Source organism: Macrobrachium nipponense, chromosome 19, assembly GCF_015104395.2.
Source record: "Macrobrachium nipponense isolate FS-2020 chromosome 19, ASM1510439v2, whole genome shotgun sequence".
In the NCBI taxonomy this organism is placed as follows: Eukaryota; Metazoa; Arthropoda; class Malacostraca; order Decapoda; family Palaemonidae; genus Macrobrachium; species Macrobrachium nipponense.
The window spans coordinates 30,992,440-31,009,347 of record NC_061088.1 but is presented as its reverse complement, the minus strand read 5'-3'; the positions used below and the strand labels follow the sequence as shown (position 1 = coordinate 31,009,347).

Sequence of the window (16,908 nt, the reverse complement as noted above, 5' to 3'; positions counted from 1 at the left end):
CATTCATCTTGAGTAAGGGGCCATCGTTGGTTTTCGATGGTGTCGGTAGATTTTTGGAATGTAAAAATCAACACAACACACACACACACATACAGAGAGAGAGAGAGAGAGAGAGAGAGAGAGAGAGAGAGAAATTGCACATCCCTCACGCGTGATTTCATTAGAGGGAGTAAATGCAAGTACTATATCTCAGCCAAACAAAGTATTTGCTATCCATCTTACGACGGACCTCCTCAGCCGATGGCAGTGAATCTTCCATCAAGGCCTTTCGTGACTTATATTAAGATCTGCATTCAACATATTGTCATCCATGTCCAGGACTGGTGAATGTTCTACGATCTTCTGTTTTCACAGATTTATTCTCATCTTTGCCAATGGGCGGTGCTATTTCATTTTCATCATTATGGGAACATGTATAAATCATACCATATATAACCAACAACTAATTAAGTTTATATGCAGTGGAAAATATTCCTGTTTCAATGCAACGGCATATGGGACGTCGAAGGGATACTTAGAGCGGAACAACCCGATTGGACATACGATACTGGCGGTAGGTACAACAGCAAACATAACTGACATAAAAATAAAAATCTGCCAGTCATTATACTCCATGAAGGAGCCATTAGCTGATCGAAATTCATGCAAACCGCACAAATCTATAAAAACATCCACTCCACATTGGAATACCAAATAGTCTTTCATAAACAAGTTAAAATATACAAAACTTGATAAAACTTCATTCATGGAGGAGACTAAGTTTTGTTTCTGAATTAAAAAAGAAAAATCTCACAAGACTTAAAATAGTATTTATAGTCATACTAGCTCTCAAGAAAGGACGCAACTTGAGCCCGTAAGTCTAGGGCACTGGGCACACACTCGACAACTGTCTAAAATAAGCAGTCATAACAAAATGGCAGAGCTTAATAGTCGGATGCATCATAACCCTAATACTATTCTTCTTGCATTTTAATACAATTTATCTATTTATTAATTTGTATTCCTTTTTTAATAAGTGGGGTTTTAACTTTCCGTATTTCACTTGGTCCACATGAATAGGTTTCATTTCTTCTTCTTCTTCTTTCCCACCTTTATCCCTACATTATGGGGTCGGTTGCCTGATGCCCCTTATTTCCTATACCATCAGGCATTGTTTATTGTTTGGCCAAGGGGTTTTTACGACCGCATGCCCTTACTATCATCCACCACAGTTATTGGCAGTGGGTCTCCCCTTCAACTAAAAAAAGTTCACCCGCAAGGCAGCAGCTTCCACAGTTATTGGCAGTGGGCCTACCCTTTCACTAAAAAGTAAGACTGCAAAGCCGCAGTTTCCACAGTTATTGCGGTGAGCCTGGCCTTTTACTAAAAAGTAAGACCTTGTATGGCACGCAGAACCTAGTGGTAGCATTCTTACACCCCTAGCACAGGGAATGAATAGGTTTCATTTGCTGGGCAATAACAACAAGCAAGTAAAAAATGGGCCGAAGTTTCTTCGGCGCGATCGAGTTTTCTGTACAATTATAAGGCTGTAAAAAACCATCAACTATGAAAGACAGCTCTCCACTCTCCAGTTGCTCACCAGATGTGGTAGGTGCGTCCCATGGCTTCGAAAAGTGCTGCCAGATGCACGATCCGTGGCTAAATTTAACCTTAAATAAAATAAAAACTACTGAGCCTAGAGAGTTACAATTTAGTATGTTTGATGATTGGAGGGTGGATGATCAAAATACCATTTTGCAACCCTCTAGCCTCCGTAGTTCTTTAGATCTGAGGGGGGACAGAATAAAGTGCGGACGGATGGACGGGCGGACAAACACGGCACAATAGTTTTCCTTCACAGGAAACTAAAAGTGATTAAATTGGCCTCTCTGGTCTCACCAACCAACCAATCAAGACGATGCGCTGACAAAGTACTACTGGCTTTTCTGTGCATGTGGCCTAGCACGTTACCGAAAACCCATGACTCACGTCCTCTGAGATCTCCCAAGCATTCTTGATACTTCTTTTGACGCCTGGGAAAGCGGAAGAAATCTTTTCATTGTCCTTCACACCGGGGTATGCTGGCATCCAGCGAAAATGAATTTCCCTTCCGTGACTACTGAATAAAATCAACCACTCGAAGCTCTTCGTTCCTAGTGGAGCTTTGCATCAAATTTCCCTGGAGACTTGAGCGCTTCCCAGGAACCACCTCTTCACCAAAAATAACAGTTTCAGGGGATCGCTAAAAATAATACTTTCTCTCGTGCTGAGATTAAGTTTACTTTTCTACTGTTGTAATTGCAAATAACAAATACAATCAAACACAGGCACATGCACACACAATATATATATATATATATATATATATATATATATATATATATGTATATATAGTACATATATATATATATTATATACTATAATATATATATATATATATATATATATATTATATATGTATATGTATATATACACTAAACACCAAACTTAGAGTTCTTTCCTCTATCGCCATCTTAGCATACTCATGTTCATAAGGACCGACTTGTGCAATACTTGCTTCTTTCTGGCAGGTGGAATTTTAGACGCAATTGGACTTGTAACTAAAATGATAATGAAATCAAGCTTAAAAATGAAAATAAATATTTAAAATTCATTATAAGAAATTCCCCTTAACAGTTACAAAATGAAAATGAACAGAAGTAATCATATTGAAAAATTAATGACAAAATACACTACAAAAGGCAATCGGAAACTTCAGCAAACCTGTGACTTCGCAATGAGCATAAGTGCCCAAAATAAAGTCATCAGTGTTTACCCTTTCTTTCACAAATATGATGCTACGGTAAACAAAGGTAAACAAATACTATGTTGTTAATGCTAGCTTCCCACAAACAGCCGGACACTTGTTTTCTTGAAACAAAAAATCTGCTGGACTAACAATAAAGGAAGCAATAAAAATCCTGTACCAATATCCAGACTCGGATCCGCACCAAAATCTAATCAGTTGTTGCCTACCACAACATGCGCCTTCAAAAAGGGCAAATATCCGTTCATTAATATTCACGGCACCCAGCTGAGTGACAGACAAACAGACAGGCAGAACCCAAAATGTAAATGTGTCCTTAGTACTGGAGGTATCTCGCAGGAACCTCCGATAAAAACACACCTTCCGGTGCACACGTATTACCATACCACACAATTCATGCTGCATATTTGATACCACACGTATCGTAGGTTGTCATGAAAACAACATGACAAAGAATAAAGGCATGCAAAAGTAACTATAAAAAGAACAACGTACCTTAGTAAATACCTGTGGTCGTTGTAATGGTCTTCCAACAGACATCCTGAAAATGCAAAACCATTAAAGGTTAACTTTACCCAGAAAAATTTTTATGCTAGAGCCAATTAGACCGATAACACAAAATGGCGACTTACAAGAAGACGAAAAGAACAAAACTGTGGTTTAACTTGTAAGAATATGGGAACAGAGGAAAATGTCGATTTTCTAAGCTCGATAAACTTAGTTTTAGGCGAAAACGAATAAAGAAGATGTAAGAAAAACAAATATTTCAACCAAAAGAGAGGATAAAATACTGATCTAACTGACTGAAAGTTAAATATGTAAATAATATAAAATGACTCCCATTAGAAGCTCTATCGCACCAAATATTTTTACAACCAAAAACAGCGACAACTACACAGGAAACAACGATACCTCAGAACCATATTCAACAACAATAACAACCATACGATGATTCCCAAGGTACTTGTGGATTGGATACAACAACAGCAACAATTTGAGGGAGAAGGCGACAACAGCAACATTAATTAACTACAGCAGCAACAGCAAGGAACAACACGGCTGCAATAATTAAGGGTGATTTATGAAACTCCGTAATTAATATCATTCCGTTGATTAGCCTCTTCGTTGTGATGATGATGATGAATGATGATGATGATGATGATGATAGAGAGAGAGAGAGGAGAGAGAGAGAGAGAGAGAGAGAGAGAGAGAGAGAGTTTTCATGAAAAAGTATTAACCAATCGAAATCTTAATGAAAACGTTTTCTAAAAGAAAACCTAAATGAGAAAAGCTAGACTTCTATAATTGTCAAACGATTTTAATTTTTCATAATAGCGACGACAGTTTTTCTACGAGAGAGAGAGAGAGAGAGAGAGAGAGAGAGAGAGAGAGAGAGAGAGATTTACATATGAAGTCATTAATCTTGTTACCCAGAAAGAATTCGCTTAACGTTTTATAATAAACTCGAAAAAGTTCAACTAAAATCTCCCCAGAAGTATCCATTTATGTCACCACATAATCAGTGCGTCTAATTTATCAAGCTTTATGGTACACAAAGACAAAAAACTAATATTTCAAAGGCTCTGAAGAATATGGAATATAAAAAAACTACATACATCTGTATATCTTTAAATATTTAGTCATTTAAATATTCCCTGTATTAACGACTTTCGTTTTATGGCGAATATATATTCAATCCCAATCACATATAAAGACACGAATAAAGAATATATATTCAATCCCAATCACATATAAAGACACGAATAAAGAATATATATTCAATCCCAATCACATATAAAGACACGAATATTTAAATGCGTTTCCAAAAATTACACAAGTAATCGAGTTTTCTGTACACTGTATAATGCTATATGAAAATCTCAGCCACGTCCCATAAAACCTTCAGCTGCGGCCCATGAAACTTTCAGCCACCGCCCAGTGGTGGCCTGTGTTGTTGCCACCTGTAGCAGTTTTAGACGCAAGATCATGGCTAACTTTAACCTTAATTCAGATCAAAACTACTGAGGCTAGAAGGCTGCAATTTGGTGTTTGATGCTTGGGAGGGTGGATGATCATCATACCAATTTGCAGCCCTCTAGCCTCAGTCGTTTTTAAGATCTGGGGGCGGACAGAAAAAGTGTAGACGGACAGACAAATAGCCATCTCAATGTAAGATGTTTGTTTATCCTGAACAGTTGCAAACGATGGTAACTCGTCGTCATCTCTCTCTGTCGTTGCCTTCGTCCTATTCCCGAAAGTTCGAAAATTGTCATGACAACTCTCTTTGTTCACATGGATTTGTACTGCCGTAGAGGCATCATGAAAGTGTTGTGTAACTTTCTTGTACATCGTGCGAGTTTCGTGATAGTTTTGTGAACGTCCATATTGTAAAAATAATGAAATTCTTTTTAATTCATGTACACGTAATTGAATTACTAATTAGCTTCAATCTTTAACTCTAAATACGAATATAACATTAATTTCCCCCTAATTTAATAGCAATCTCAATATGTAAAAAACATCAGCATGATGTCTTATCTCTGTTATGAGGTTTAACAATCTCTCTCTCTCTCTCCTCTCTCTCTCTCGCTCTCTCTCTCTCTCTCTCTCGCTCTCTCTCTCTCTCTCTCTCTCTCGTCCTCTCTCGTCTCTTATCTCTCTCTCTCTCTCTCTCTCTCTCTCTCTCTCTTCAGTTACATTTAGTATCTGCCAATTGGTTATTTACATAATTTTCTAAGTATCTACCTGCAAAAATATATCTTGTGCCCGGTCTGCGGTGTGGTCAAACCTAAGGTTATCCATTGACAATTCATGACAAGGTAGTATAGTTGCATATCGTCCTAATGTTGCGTTGCACGTAACATAACCATAAACTTTTGTACTCGGAGGCCTGCATATCAGAACGGCGAAAAATCTTGAGAGTAAACAGTGAGCTTAAACTTTGAGCAGTATTCAAATTTCGTGTTTATATATGAGGATATTGTAATGTTTCCAATATGTAAATCATTCCATTAGTATTAATATATCTTTCGATTCGTCTAACATTATCTATCTACACACACACACACACACACACACACACACACACCACACACACACACACACATATATATATATATATTATATATATATATATATATATATATAATAATATGTATGTATGTATGTATAATCAGAAACTTACCCTGACCTAACATGGTGCCAAAGGGAGTTAAAGTAACATTAATGGAAACTGAAAACTTGAAGATGAAATCTCGTGATGCTGATTTCACCACTGGTAACCTCACCTCAAGGAAATCAAGGGAATCAGAGACAGCCGTAGTTTGCCCGTTTGAATTCGGAGGAGGCGTGAAAGCCTCTCCTCCATATGAGCTCAGTTGACAGATATGACCTTCTTATTGGGATTCAAGGAGTCTGGAATGAATGCCAAGGGGTCTGGAACCAGTGTGTTTTGCAGATTTACGTTCTTCTTAAGGGGCGTGAAAATCCACTAAGTATAAACTATCCTTGATGCAGAATGGATTCCAGCAATCTTTTGGGAGCCGGAGGATTCAAGGAGTCGCATCCTCGCCTGTGAAATGAGTCAATTTTCCTTTTTCTCAACAAGGGAGTTTGTGTTACATTTTCCTTTTGAATTCTCGGTTATAAATCAGTTTATTTTTTGCTGTACTCTGGCTGTGCTCGTCTACATGCCGGAGTGCAGTTCTGTTGCGAGTGGAGTGTAACCCTGAAGAAGGACTTGGGATAATGGCTGAAACAGCTGTCGACATGGGAATGGTCAAACTAGACACATAATAACAGTTTTTGTTTGTCCCTTCAAGACCTCAGATTAGAGGACAGGAGGCAGTGCTGACACTACTGGACGTCTTACCAAAAGGCTTTGAACGGCATGTATGTATGCATTAGCCCTTGAAGAACATAAAAGAGACTGTCCTACAAAAGCATTACAGACACAAACAAAAACATACACATATATAATGTAATATATATATTTAATATATATATATATATATATATTATATATATATATATATTTACATATACATACACACACACACACACACACACACACACATATATATATATATATATATATATATATATATATATATACATATTCATACATACATACACGCTGGTGTACAAAGTCATTATCTATTGTTGCTTCCAAACCAGGCAGCGGTTCGAATCCTGCCCGATACGAGGCACTTATTAAATATATGATATACTACTTGAGTGTAAGTTATTCTAAAGGCACAGTGAACTGAAAAAATGTATACCTATTTTGTATCTGTCATTTCTTACCCTTGAATTTTCAAATATCTCTCTCTCTCTCTCTCTCTCTCTCAAGAGAGAATCTAATCAACGAGGCGCTGTTAATTACAGAAGACAACCTATCGTCTTGTATCATTACCGCCTACCCTTCTCACCTAAACCGAGAGAGATACGGACGATGACTTGAAATGTTCCGCACGAGCAATGGAGGATCTTTCATTGCTACTTCGTTCCACTTTTGCAATTCGCTGACAACAGAATTGGGTCCTACACTAAAATATATTCATTTCCATGAAGAATCTCTTACATTAATATAGTACATAACTACAACTTTATTCACAAATATTAAGCAAGTAGATATCACCTTACCTATGGAATCACTAACAAACAAGGGTAATTAATTGATAAGTACATCTACCCTGCCAGAATTCGAACCTGGGGCTTTGGTATAGATATAGGGACAGAAGGTCGACTTGCCTATTTGGCTATCAAGAGAAGTGTAAGTTGTTACCGACTCTGGTGTACATATTCCTGTCGAGATCAAGTTTACGTTCTTGAGAGTAGCTGTTTATGCACTTGACGTTGGGGTTCAGAAAACTGACTGTATTATACAGTCGTTTTATTTTAATTGCATATATAGTATAAATGTATGTATGTATGTATGTATGTATGTATGTGCAAAGTATACATACATACATACATTTTATATATATACTATATATGCAATTAAAAAAAAACGACAGTATAATACAGTCAGTTTTCTGAACCCCAACATCAAGTGCATAAACAGTTACTCTCAAGAACGTAAACTTGATCTCGACAGGAAGTCGACCTTCTGTCCCTATATCTAAACCAATGGCCCAGATTCGAATCCTGGCAGGGCAGATGTATGTATGTATGTATGTATGTATGCATGTATGTATGTATGTATGTATGTATATATATATACACACAAGAGACAAATTCTACGAAGGAAAAAGAAACAATGGAGTACTCCACTGTTTCTCTATCCTTCGTGGAATTTGTTTTTATTTATGTATTCATCACGTCCCACACTTTCGTGATGCAGTTATACATATATGAATATATATGAATATATAATATATATATATATATATATATATCTATATATATTATATAATTTATATTATAATATAGATATATATATATATATACACATGCGCACACATATACATATTCAATATATTTTCTGACCCCACACCTCACGTACCTAAACCATTCCATCAATCAAACAACTAATCTAAACAACAAATTACTATTCTCCTGACGACCCAGCTAAGTACTTTCGAACGTGAAGACTTCAACCCATACAAAGAGGTCAGTCGGACAGAGGATTATCCCTGACTCACCCTTCTGGGCTCGTCACGCTCGCCACAGTTCGCCCCAGCCCGGTCAGTTACCTTCTTACAACCAAGGCCTATACTTACAACGAGAGCAATCACTTAACCGACAATGCCAAATAACTGTTCTGTTTATGGATGCCGGAATACCAAGAGAAAATCAAAAGGCAATGGCATTAGGTATTTTACGTTTCCTAGAGACAAAATTTACTGTGATAAGTGGATAAACGTGTGTTGCCGATCTGATGAAATCAATCCAAAGCATGCAGTCGTGTGTTCAGTTCATTTCACCCCAGAGGACTACATTGATGATATGAAATCAAGATTGCTGACTACTGAGAGCCTTAAAAATATGAGGTTATTGAAGAAAAACGCTGTCCCATCTATACATATACCAAAAGGTGAGTTAACTATGTTATTTTATTCTCTTATTAAAAAGTTCATTCAATACCAGATTTCAATTATTTTTCTCGTAGATTACCTTGACGATATAATTGAGAACGAATTACATCATATGTGCATGTGCGTTTGCGTGTTCTGGCTTGTTATATATTTAGTCAAAAGGTAAATCTCACTCACTTTATTTGATTGTGTTCCAGAGAGAACACCGATGGAATCATCAATGGCAAGAGAAGAGAGGTCTAAGAAACGTATTCAGAGACAAACGTTGCAAGAGGTATTCATTAATGAAGAGGAAGTGTGTAATACAGAGCAAGATGGTGCCAGTGAAATCACTGTAGGGGAAAATGGAAAAGTAGATGAACCATGTGTGATAGAAAATGTTAATGAGGAAGAGCGAAAAAATGAAGTGCAACGGTTAAGGGAACAATTGAAACAAGTTCAGGAAGAAAATGCAAGATTAAAGGAATATATAAGTGCTTTGAATGAAAATGTTATGCAAATTATTAGGAACGTAGTGATTAAAAGAACAGAAAATATTCTAGAGCCATTATTTAGTAAAACTCAAATAAAAGCAATTATAACAAAGAAAAGAGTAAGCGAATGGGGCAGCGAAGACATTGCATCAGCTTTAACTCTAAGAAGCATGAGTTCCAAATGTTATAAGTATCTGAGACTTAAGAAGGGGTTTCCATTGCCTTGTGAAACTACATTAAAAGAAAGAGCGAGTAGATTCTTCTGCGAGCCAGGGATTTTGACGAGTGTTTTGACATTATTACGTGCTAAAGCTGAAACTTTTACAGTAAATGAAAAAATAGCGGTATTAAGTATGGATGAAATGTGTATTAGTAATGAATGGTGCTACGATAAGGGTATGGATGTATTGTATAAGCCCCACGACAGAGTCTTGGTTTTTATGTTACAAGGTCTTGTAGGGAAGTGGAAACAACCAATTTATTTTAACTTTGATGAAGCAAATCTAAAGCAGTTATTATTAGAAACCATAATGCATGTTGAGGCTGCTGGTTATCCCATTGTTGCTATTGTTTCTGACATGGGATCAGCCAATCTTCGCATGTGGAAAGATTTTGGCATTGATCCTCTTGTCAATAGGATTTCATTCAAGAACCCAAGTGCTGACAGGGAGATATACGTTTTTGCCGACGTTCCCCATTTGATAAAATTAGTCAGAAATAACTTAATTGATTCAGGGTTTTATTTAGGCAGTGATTTCATTTCTGACATAAGCATCCGTGAAATGTTGGCAAAATCTAATACAGAACATGGGCTGGCCTATAAAATGAATGAACTCCATCTATCTGTTAATGGACAGCACAGGCAGCGCGTCAAGTATGCTGTGCAATTATGATCGTCATCTTGTGCAAGTGCATGAAAGTATTTGGGAAGGAGAGGTCTGTTGGAATCCAATAACTGGCAAGCTACCTCTGATTTTATCTCATTGATAAACGACTGGTTTGATGTAATGAATTCAAACAACATGTATGGCGATATACCAGCGAGAAATAGTTTTGGGATTGATAAAGAATTTCAAATAAATACTTTGGAAAAGGTCATAAAGGTAATGACTTCTTTAAAAGTAAAATCACAGAAAACAAGATGTCTGTACAAATTTCAAAAAGGCATACTTCTTTCTAGCAAGTCTGTTATTGGTCTCTCTAATATGGTTAAAGATGTCTTTAATGTAGATTACATCATGACTCATAAGTTGAATCAAGACTGCCTAGAGCATCTGTTCGGTTGCATAAGGCAAATGAAGGGCACATACGATCACCCTAATGCTGTTGAATTCAAGTTTAGGCTTAGGTCATTGATTCTGGGAAAAGATGTAAAAATAATTAGTGAAAAAACAAACATCATTGCAAAGAGCAACAATTATGACATGTTGACAAATGAGTCTGCATGCAATTCAAAATACAGTGAAGATAGAGAATTGGCATTAGAAATATACTTGACCAGTTCATTGTTTAAAGATTTAGATTTTGAATGCCCCACAGAAGATATAAACAATCAAATTCTGGATAAAGAAAACGATAAAACGGCTGCCACTGTAAGTGAAGATGAAGCTCTTAAATATATAGGTTGGTTTATATAATAAAAAAATTTTCTACAAAATATCCACCCAATTAGGAAAAAAGATGAAAGAGTGTAAAAATGCAAATGAATCGTGGATTGAAATGGTAAACAGAGGTGAGCTGTATATGCCATCAGAAGAATTTTCTTCTCAATTAAGTGTCCTACGAGAAGTCTTCAACACAATTCACGGTTCATCACTTTTAGAAGGGAAAGCATGCAGAAAAACTCTTGTTGCTGAATTGAAACGATCAGGAGTAAAGGTCCCTGAAGAGATTATTGAATTCTTCGCAAAGATCTCTATATATTTTAGACTAAGGCACCTAAATAATACTATTAAAACAAAGAAGAGAAAGATGAAAATTGAAAATGATCGGGGAGACACAAGAAAAAAATTAAAGTGTATAAATACTTTAAACATTTTAAGGCCTTCAATCAAGGAATTGTTGTAAAATAAATGAATGTTATTTCTGTTTGTATTCAAGTGTGTAGTAATTATTTTCATTAATAAACTTACAACTACAATCGTGTTTCCTTCAATACTTGCTTCTCAATTCACAGTGCTGTACTAACGCTACAGTAATATTATTTTATCAAGAAAATTGTTTGGGCATTCTCGGACTTTTCTGATAACGAAAGTATCAGATTAAATAGTCAAGAGCAAGAATTACTCAAAGAGAAATAACAATAATATCTTAATCTACAATGTCGCGGCCCACCAGTGAATCACGGGTTGTGGCCGGCGTGACGTCACAGCGAGAGAGAGGAGCGAAGATGACAGTTCTGTCCGTCTGACCTCTTTGTATAGGCCTTTTTTTTGTATAGGCCTTGACTTCAACAAGAGTATATATCATATCACGTGTCCTTGGAGGAGAAGCTCCAAGTACAGCACAAGGATTCTTTGGACCTTTCTTCACCGCCGATGGTTAGTCGGGTCACCTTACCTGTCAAAAAGCTCCAAAGAACAATAGGCAAGTGGTTCATAGGTGGGGTGCGTGGGGGTAGGAGGGGAGGCGAGGCTGTATTAGAATGGTGGAGGTAGGATAGAGGGGAGACAGTGGACACAACGTGACAGCTTGGCGTATATAACAGGAAAGTGCCCTTTCACCCCCCGCCCCACCAAAACAAAAACATACAGAACCGGTACAGGGGAGGGGTGGGGCGGAGAACAATGACAGCATGTTAACCATCTTTTAACTGTCGGTTTGTAAACATTTACCTTAACCACAGTAATTACAATCCTTCGTTCATTTTCTGCAGTCATCTAAAATAAAGAAAAAGGCTGCTAAGGAACTAAAGCGCAAATAACAGAAGAAGCCTCTGACAACCCCGTGAACTAGTCAGGGTGCAGTCTCGTCTTTAAGTTTTTGAAATTATTCTTTAAGTTTTTGACAAGGAAAAATGACTTAAATCCATCAAAAAATCACTTAAATATGCGTCAACAACTGATTTCCTTATTATGGGAGGTATCACAAAAAAAACTAGACAATGGCTATTGCCAGATTCATTCTTTACAAGTGGAGTCAAGACTGAGCGCTAGAATTGAAATGTCAAATTTAGGCCAAAGTCCAATCGCTGGGACTTGTGAGGTCATTCAGCGCTGAAAGGGAAATTAAGAGTAAAGGTTTTAAAGTATAACAGGAGTAAAACCTGGCAGTCGCACTATGAAACAGTTATTAGAAGAGGGAGCAAAGTAAGATGGAAGATAGAGAATATGAACGGAGGAACAGTAAAAGGAATAAAAGGGGTTTGCAGCTAGGGGGCCAAAGGGATGCTGCAAAGAACATTAAGTAATACCTAAAGTGCACCGCGTGTGGTGCACTGGCGGCACTACCCCATACGGGTAATAATAATAATAATAATAATAATAATAATAATAATAATAATAATAATAATATCACTACATTTAATCCTATTATTTCAAAGGAAAAGAAATTCTTCAACAAACACCTACATCACTGGTAAATGTACAGATATATAAGAGCTATTTTCTCATTAGGAGTGAAAGTAATACAAATATAAATAAATAAATAAAAAAGGTTTGTAAGATGATTCCTTGAGGTGGTTGGGGCAGGTGGTTGGAGAAGCGAAGGGTTTAAAAAAGGGTCTGGTCGCACGGTGCCCAAAACACGGCATAATTGGGATCAATAATCGTTCCATTATCTTTAATCTTCACACTGATTAATCAACTTTGATGGTTTGGTCATGTTGTTGGAGCGTCCGAGGGTTTTAAAAGGATTCTTCTTCGCACGGTAGCCAAACACCGGCATAACTTCGTGGATACACATCGTTCCATTATCTTATGTAATTCGTGTGCATGTATTAATCAATCACGCATGAATGATTCGATAACCTCCAATATGAAGGAGAGGGGAAGAGAGAGAGAGAGAGAGAGAGAGAGAGAGAGAGAGAGAGAGATAAATTAAATCTTAACAATATGTCGATTTCACATCGCTGATAAGAGAGAGAGAGAGAGAGAGAGAGAGAGAGAGAGAGAGAGACTAAATCTAAAATAACACGATGATTCCACAATACGAGCCGTGTGTGTGTACTTAAGGGCCACATCAAAAGATTCGGATATTTTTTTAATATCCCAAGGACGATCCATCGTACGAAAAGGATGACTTAGGAATTTATTCCAAGAAATATTTGTGTAAAATATTTCTGAATATACAAGGGTTAAGTCAGTTATTACGCTGAAAACTTAAAAATAGGTATTCATTGCCCATTTCAAAATAATCACTATAGAAGTATATAAAAAGAATGAAGGGTTGCTTGTTCAAAACTGACTTGCCAGTTTATGGAAATTCAAGAGATTCAAAGAAGTTTTTCGAATTATATTAAAGACCCGGAATAATATTGGAAACGGACAATAAATCTATAAAGATTCTTCATCATCTTTGAAAGATTAAATGAGTATTGGAAAATATGCACAACTTTCAAATAAGCTGGAAGAGAGCCTGCAGATAAAAAGTTAAGAGTAGAATTGTTAGTTTGTTTCTTTTTAGGGCTATTTCACGATTTAGTCTTCTAAGACGAAGTAAAAATCCAATGTTAATCTTATCACACTGATGAGAGAGAGAGAGAGAGAGAGAGAGAGAGAGATTAAATCTTGACACTATGACTACATCATATCCCTGCTGACTAGAGAGAGAGAGAGAGAGAGAGAGAGAGAGAGAGAGAGATTAAACCTTGACACAATGACAATATCACATTCCTGACTGGAGAGAGAGAGAGAGAGAGAGCAATATTTATTCCTTGACACTATGGACTACATTCATATCCCTGCTGACTAGAGAAGAGAGAGAGACGAGAGAGAATTAAATCTTGACACTATGACTACATCATCCATGCTGACTAGAGAGAGAGAGAGAGAGAGAGAGAGAGAGAGAGAGAGAGAGAGAGAGAGATTAAATCTTGACACTATGACAATATAACATTCCTGACTGGAGAGAGAGAGAGAGAGAGAGAGAGAGAGAGAGAGAGAGAGAGAGAGAGAGAGAGAGTTCAAAATGTACCCAGAGCATATCAAAATCAAGGAACTTGCCAGACATGACAACTTTGGTCAATAGATATAATATCGATGTTACGAATGATGCAACTGCTTCCTGCAACACTGCAAGCAGTAATTAAGCAAGCACTGGTGATCATGGAAGTGTGTAAAGGAATATATTATTCATGGGATGACATATCGCACATGGGGTTTATTACGACTAAAGCTACTACTACTACGATTCACTGAATTGATCAGCTTATGAAAAGTAGTCTAAGAACCAACCACTGGCGGGGGAAGGCTTTACTCTTATAACTACAGCTTTGGAGACCCTGCTCGATTCTCCCTGTCAATTTCAGCCTGATAAGGAGAATCGGGGAGGGTCTCCAAAGCTCTACTTGCATTAATATTTCTAAATTTATATTTATACTTCCATCAGTATGTATTTCTTCGCCATTTTAGTGACTCGTGTGATTATGAGATTTTTAGGAATAAACTACTACTACTACTACTACTAGTGGTTGCGGGTCCACATAATATCACATGAGAGTATAAAGTCTTTAATGGATAACAAAAGCTTTCGAGCCTTGTACTAGGTTCATCTTCAGAAGATGGACCTAGTACAAGGTTCGAAAGCTTTTATTGTCCATTAAAGACTTTATACACACATGCGATAATATTATTGTGGACCTGCAACCATTGTCATCGTTTTCGACACGGAAAATTGTGCCCACTACTACTTGTACTAGTAGCAGTAGTAATAGTAGTCATAATTAATAATAATAATAAACCATTCGATTTCTGATGAGCATTACTACTTATACTTTTGATTTTATCGCATCTGCTATGACCGTTGTAATAAACTATTGTAGTTTAACCTTTACGAAACGATTCTGGGCTGAAAGTAAAAGCAGACAATGAAGAGAAGGTTACAACACAAGTAAGGCTGAACTCAGAATAAACGTGCACTGTGAAACGACATAAAGTCTGCAGGTCAAATATGATTAAATTGAGATCGAAGAGAACTTTTAAATCACGAAACAATCATATTCTTAAGAGAAATATTCTGCAAAACCTGTAATATTAAAAATAGCGTAAATATAACAGCTCACTGGCATCATGGATATCACTTTTTGACAAAGTCGACATTACACACACACACTTGTATATATATATATATATATATATATATATATATATATAGATATATATATATATATATATATATACATGTTTGTCAGTGCTTAACGTGCTTGCTTAACCAGTGAAGACTCACGCGTTCAATTCACGAACAGGCAAGATTACCTAGTCAGGTTCCGCTACAATAAACCGAGACTAAGATGACTAAAGGCAATAAATTATGCACTTGGTCGTCAGTCAAGAGTGGAGAACCGCAAACCAGGGAAGAAGGACACAAGCTAACGAGAGAGAGAGAGAGAGAGAGAGAGAGAGAGAGAGAGAGAGAATGTCCCAAAGACCAAGAAATAGACAGCAGGATTCTTGACAATTCCGAAAGGTCTTTTCAGCTCAACTTGGAAAAGGTCACTAACTTCTCCATCCTGATTACGCTGGAATCCAGAGTCCAGCCCTCGGCCATCTCTGAGGCTACAGGATGTGGAGGAGCCAGCAGGCGAAGGAAAAAAGACGGCTACAACGAAATACAAAAGTTACGAAAACTGATCATAAATGAGGACTGGGGTGAAATATAAAATTTAGGCCCAAGCACTGGGACCTTTGAGGTCATTCAGGGATGAAGAGTAAATTCAGAGTGCGAAGGAATAAAACCTCGCAGTAGCACTATGTAACAATTAGAAGAGGGAGAAAGAAGGATGGAAAAAAAGAGCATATGAACGGAGGTAATGTAAAAGAAAAGAAAGGGGCTGCAGCGCAGCCAGGCGTCGAACGGCCGCTGCGAAGAACCGTAAGTAATGCCTAAAGTACATTGAGTGAGGTGCACTGGTGGCACGGGCACTCTACGGGGAGGAGCAGTTTATAAAAATCATAAAAGATACTATCACGGTGAAAACCAAAATAAGACAAATTAAATCAAACTATTTATATAAAATAATCACATCATTAAACGTAAGAAACAAAGCAATAAAAACAAAATAAGTCAACAAAACAATAGAATCACACGAGAGAAGAAATTTGGGCGAAAATCTAATCCAAGGAAAAGTGCAAAATAGGACAAGGTTAATAAAACAAAGTATTACACACTCCACTATTATGAAGTCAATAAGACTTTTACTGCGTAGACTCTCTCTCTCTCTCTCTCTCTCTCCCAAACGCACAAATACTTCTTCAATGACTTAACAAAGTTTCTCTTGCATAAAAAATCATCACTGGATGGGAAACCACTTTTTTTTAACGCAAATATATCTCCAGCAGCCAGAAATTCTCAGTTTCTCAGCAAAATAAGATCTCCAACGGCTGAACAAAGTCTCTCTATCACTCTCAAACTACGCAAGTGTCCCATAAACAGACACTGAATGAGATAACAGGAG

The 16,908-nt window shown here is 37.0% G+C and overlaps 1 long non-coding RNA gene across 2 annotated transcripts in view; it reads right to left on the bottom strand.

Annotated features, from left to right (window-relative positions):
* Nucleotides 1–3,280: 3,280 nt before the first annotated feature.
* The window catches only part of LOC135212820 (uncharacterized), a 400,363-nt gene continuing 386,735 nt past the window's right edge, over nucleotides 3,281–16,908 (bottom strand). Inside the window, exon 3 of one of the 2 annotated variants that reach the window (XR_010313996.1) lies at nucleotides 3,281–3,326. This is a non-coding gene — a long non-coding RNA (uncharacterized LOC135212820). The remainder of the gene's footprint in view (nucleotides 3,327–16,908) is intronic. The other variant, XR_010313995.1, reaches the window with a different exon arrangement.